Raw genomic sequence first — 5,726 nt, forward strand, 5'->3', positions numbered from 1 at the left:
GGGGGGGGGGGGGGGGGGGGGGGTCTCGGCAGTGGAGGGAGCGCAGTGTAGGGAGAGAGGGACGGAGGAGGAGCGAGCCGAAGAGGCAGAAACCAGGACACAACAAAGTGGCCCTCCCCATGCCTGCCCAGCTTTGCTGTGCCTGTGCAAAGCCCAGGTGGTCTGGGGCCTTCAAAGAGGAGCCTTCAAGGAATCAATCACCTTCTACTGGACATGAGGGACCTGAGAGGGGAGACTCAAGGATTCCCAATGAGAACCTCAAAAATATCAGTGCCTGCACCAACACCATGGATAGATTAAATAATCCCATCAATCATGCGGACACTTCACAGGCCTGATACTGTTTCCTCTTCACATCCTACTGTGAGGTGGGCATCATGGTCCCAGATTTCTGGAAGAACGGGTCGAAAGACTTGCTGAAGGTCGCCCAGCACAGCAGCATCCCCGCTGCACAGCTGGGCCTGTGTGATTCAGGGCGCAGGCACTTTAGCCCACCACACAGGAGTTCGAACTGAAGTTGTCCTATTAGGGGGTGTATTAGTTTCCTAGGGCAGCTGCAACAGAGCACAACAAATGGGATGGCTTAAAACAACAGACATTGTTTTTCACAGCTCTAGAGGCTGGATGTGTGGAACCCAGGTGCGGGCAGGGCCGTGCTCCCTCTGAGACTGGCTAGATCTTTCGTGGCCTCCCCTGGCTTGGGTGGCGGCCGGCAGTGCGCGGCTTGCAGCTGCAGCACTCCGATCTCTGCCTCCATCTCACACGGTGGCCCCTGGATATCTTCACATCATCTCCCCTTGGTGTGTAGGTGTGTGCGTGTCCACACTTCTGTCTTCATTATCAGGACACCAGTCATACTGGGTTAGGGCCCACCCTACTCCAGAGTGACCTCATCTTAACTTTATTACTTCTGCAAAGACCCCATTTCCAAATAAGGTCACATTCACTGGTACCAGGGGTTAGGATTTTGACATATATTTGGGGGAACACAATTCAACCCATAACGGGACATGTGTTTCCTCTTCTACCCACAGGAAGCTCAGAGGTGCTGCAGGACACCTGGGCTCTGAGCACAGCTGGCTCAGGGCAGAAGGATGGTGACAACTTTCAGGCTCTACAGGTCCTTTAGATGACACAGCACGTTCCCCTCCGTCTGTGAAGCCGTCATCTGATTTTGTGCATGAGCTGGACTGGCATCATCATCCGCATTTTACAGTGAGGACATTGACGTTTAGGAAAGTTCACTAACAATGCTCAGCTCTGAAGCGGTATCTGTCTGACTCCCGAACCACCCACCATCACCCTGCCACCCACCACCAGGGGCTGGGGTGGGCAGGCAAGGGTTAAGGTTGAGGTGGGGCAGGTGGCCCAGCACAGGCTCTGCTGACGCATGGGCGATAATGCCACTGCCGAGGCACTGTCAGTTGCCTGGGAGCTGATTAAGATGTCACAGAAGATTATGATGTCAGGTGCAAGAATCACGCTCCAGGAGGGGTGACTGCTGGGCCGGGAGGCAGGTTACCCTAGCAACGGAGGCGGGACATCCATGCAGAGCAGCGGCGCAGCCTGGTGGGAAGGGCGTAGGGTTTGGGGTCATCTGTGCTGGGTTCAATATCTGGCCCCTCGGCTCCGTGGCGGGGAGATCTCAGGTAAAGTGTCGCACCTTTCTTAGCTGCCGGTTCTCATCTATAATATGGGGGAGAATAATTCCATCTTTGTGTGGATCAAATGGGGTAGCTGAAAAAACCCCCTGCCTCTGCAAGCATCCACCAAATGGCGGTCCCCGGGGGACCCCTGGCAGGCATTAGGTCTGGAGCCGAAGTGCAGGCAAGGGCAGGCTTGCCCAGAGGTGGCAAAGAAATGGTGCCAAGTCACCTCGCTGCCAAGTGCTGAGGCCGCTTAGAATGCAGGGTCACCTGGCGATGAGGAGCCCTGTTAGCTGCCTGCCTGTGCCAACCAGCGGGAAGGTGGGTGGCTGCACAAAGTCCTGTCTCATCACTCGGTGCTTTCCCCGCTCAGCCGTGATCTCTAGAGCCCAGCACATCGCCAAATAAATGTTTGAATAAATGAAGGGACAAATGGTGATTTTTCAAATTCCCCTTCTATTCCTCAGAAGAAATTTCTGTCTTTGAGGAAGAAATATTTCTTCTCCTCTACAAACGTCCCCTTCCCTGTGCCCTTTATTCTTAGCCTCTTATTTTCCTAAGTCCTGACTTTCACCGTCCACCCACCCACTCACCCATCTACCCACCCACCTGTTCACCCACCTATCCTCCATCCAGCCCCCTCACCCATCTACCATCCATCCACCCATTAGCCATCTTACCATTCATCCAGCCATCACTTTACCCACCCACCCATTCACCCCCCACCCATCCATGCACCATCCATCCATCCATCCATCCATCCGTCTATATGTTCACTGATCCATCCATCCATCCATCCATCACATTATCTGTTCACTCACTCATCTCTCCATCTACCCCTCCTTCCATCCACCCACTTACCTACTCACCCACCCGCCCACCCATCAAGGCAGCAGACAGTAGCTGAGCATCTGTCTCTGAGCCACGTCCTGTGCGAGGCCTGAGGGGCTCCCAGGGCCAAGTCAGACCGGGAGTCTGGCTGCAGAGTTCTCACTCAGTCTTGCAGGGGTGAGAGACTGTGAGCACAAACGTGTGATGCTGGGAGAATGTGCAGCCTCCTCAGGGAGGGGCAGCCAGGTGGCCTATGGAGGAAGAGATAATGATCTGCTCCAGAATCAGGGAAGGCTTCTGGGGGAAGCCAGAGCAGAAGGGGGCATGTCTCGTAGGAGGAGGATTTGGGCATGAGAGGTGAGTGAAGAGGCAATTGGGAGGAAGTGCCTCACTCTTCCACGACCCCCACGGCATACTGCTGTCTCCTGTCCTCTGTGGAGCCCTCACATAGGTTCAGAGAGGTTAAGTAACTTCCTGCAATCGCCCAACTTGTAGGTGGTAGAGCTGATGTGAGAAGTTCAAATGTCAGCTCCTCAGAAAGGCCCGTCTGGACCCCTTCTGTATGTCCCACTCAGCCTTTTTTCTGTCATACCCTGTCCTGTGCATGCCTGTCATCTCTTTCCTCTACTGGAGGGCCAGCTCCATATGGGCAGGGGCCCTTGGTTGCCCCTGCTCTGTCCCTAGTGCCTGTAATGTGACAGGTGCTCAGGAACATCTTTCCTGGGATGCTGTGGATGTGCCAGTCCTTGGTCCCAAGCCAGGGCACTGTTACCTGGTCCCCGACCTCCTTTCCACCCTTATCGCCCTCTCCCTGGGAGTCTCATCTGCTCTCACTGCCCAGCTGCCCTTCGACTCTGGCCAGCCGGATCCTCAAGGTGCACAGGGTTGTCTGCCAAACACTGCTCGGGCTCAGCGCCTCCCAGCCAGGGCTGGCACACCCCTGCTGCACATTCCTGCTCGGATTTGCAGACGCGCACCTCGCAAGCAGATAATTGAAAAGATTACCCCGAGATGGGACTCGTGGAAGGTTGATTTATTGTGTCATCCCCACTTCAGGGTTTTTATTAGAAATTGAAGAATGGCTTCCCAACTTGAGGCTGCGTTTAACCTCCACCAGTCCTGCAAGCCAGCACTGGCTCCCAGGGTGTCTGCAAAGTCACGGCGCATCAGAGCTCCCCATGTGACCCGCAGCAGAGGGGAGCCCCTCCCCTTCCCCTCCCTCCTTTCTGTTCTTGGGAGAGTCGGGGGAAGTAGGTTAAGAGCAGACACTCTGGAGCTGGACTAGGTTAGTGGAACAGATGGGGCCTGACTAAGAAAGTGATGTGCTTGTGGGGACAATCACTATGTCGAATCCACCTTGCAACCATCGCCATCCTGCAGAGTCCAGCTCAAAAGTCCCTGTTCCGTGAGGCAGGGCGCCTCCTTGATGCTGCGCGCTCCCATCTGGAAGTGGTCCCTCTCGCATGTGTTTCCAGAGCGCTTGGGTGCCTCTGTTTGTAGCCCCCTCCCTGCCCGCCTGGCACTGTAGTCTGTGCCCATGCTCAGCCTCTTCCGTTTCCTTGAGGGCAGAGGCTCTGTGGTCTGTGGGGTGGGCTTGGTGTGCGGGAGGGGCAGCAAGGAGGCCAGGAGTGAGGGGAGATGGCAGGCACCGAGTTGGGGGTGGGTGGGATGGACAATGTGTTGGGCCTTGTAGGCCAGCAGGAAGATCAGTTGGGGACGCGTGCCATAATCCAAGAGGGACTAGAACACAGGTGAGCACAACATTTAGCAGCTGTGTGGCTTCGGGCAAAGCACTTTACCTCTCTGAACCTGCCATTCCTCATTTCTATTGTGGTGATAATAACACCCCCCTGACTGGACCAGCAGCATCACCTGGCAACTTGTGAGAAACACACACCCTTCAGGTCCCAGGGGTGGGCCCAGCGATCCATTTCAGCAGGCCCTGCAGGGTGTTCTGGTTCTGTGAGCAATACCTGAGATAATGCACGGGGACTCGGGGTCCCTTCCTCTGTGCTAAATGATAAAGCCATGACTACGGAAAGACGTGTGTGTTCCGTAGCCAGGGACGGCTGACAGGTGGGCAGTGTCTTCCCTCCCTTCCCAAGGCAGATTGGGCTCAAGGAAGGAAATGCATCCCCCTGCCAAGCCCTGCCTCAGGGGAAGCTGGAAGCCTGAAGGGAGAGAAGAAAACAGCCCTGGGAGGAAACCCTGGCGAGTCACAAAGCTGCACAGGTGGGGGTGGGATGCAGCTGGTGACCCGCCTCCTCCCCACTCCCTTCAGCTCATGTCTGTTCACCAGACCTGCCCTCCCGTGGAGAGATGCTCAGGGCACACTTCCTGCCCGCAGCAGGGCTGGGGCAGGAGGGTACAGTTAACTGACACCAGGCACCCGGGGAAGAGGGGAGGGAATGACCGTTCCTGAGTCCCCACCGTGCACCAGAGACACAGGGAGAAGGCCGTGTGATGACAGAGGAAGAGATGAGAGTGAGGCATCCCCAAGCCAAGGACCGCCAAGGACCACCAGCAACCACCAGAAGCCAGGGGAGAGGCATGGAAGGGACCTCCCCAGAACCCTCAGAGAGACCATGGTCCTGCTGACACCTTGATTTGGACTTCTGGCCTCCAGGACTGTGAGAGAACAAATTTCTGTTGTTTAAAGCCCCGCAGTTTGTGGTAGTTTGTTACATCATCCCTAGAAAACTAATGGATTTTGTCTTCCTCTTTTGAGGAGTGCTATCAGGAGGGTTTATTTTCCCCCATTATACAGATGAGAAGGCCGAGGCTCAGAAAGGTTAAGTGCCTTCCTCAGGGTCACACAGCATCCAGTGGTCACCAGGATCCCAATCTGGATGTGTCTGTCTCCAAACAGGGTGTGTTCCAGGGGTGACTAATTAATAGAGTCCTGTTACCCTAGGACCCTCTTCCTCCTCATTGTCGCCTCTCCCTGTCCCCCAGGGAATTGCTCAGGGGTCCTTTCACACCTCAGAGTTCTTTCAGACTGGGTAAGTTGAAGAAGCTGACCTTAGACTTGAATAACTTCAGTCCTCTGGATGGCTTAGTCCCTCATTACTCAAACTGTGGTCTCCAAACCACCAGCATCAGCTTCACCCAGCAGCTGGTTAGGAATGGTTAGAATCCTGGGGCACCTCTCAGACCTCCTGAAACAGAACCTGCATTTTAACAAGATCCCCTAGCAACCTGGATGCACGCCGAAGCACAGCCCCCAGAGCCCTATGACAACCGTGGCCC

This window comes from Galeopterus variegatus, unplaced genomic scaffold (assembly GCF_000696425.1).
Source record: "Galeopterus variegatus unplaced genomic scaffold, G_variegatus-3.0.2 Scaffold278, whole genome shotgun sequence".
In the NCBI taxonomy this organism is placed as follows: domain Eukaryota; kingdom Metazoa; phylum Chordata; class Mammalia; order Dermoptera; family Cynocephalidae; genus Galeopterus; species Galeopterus variegatus.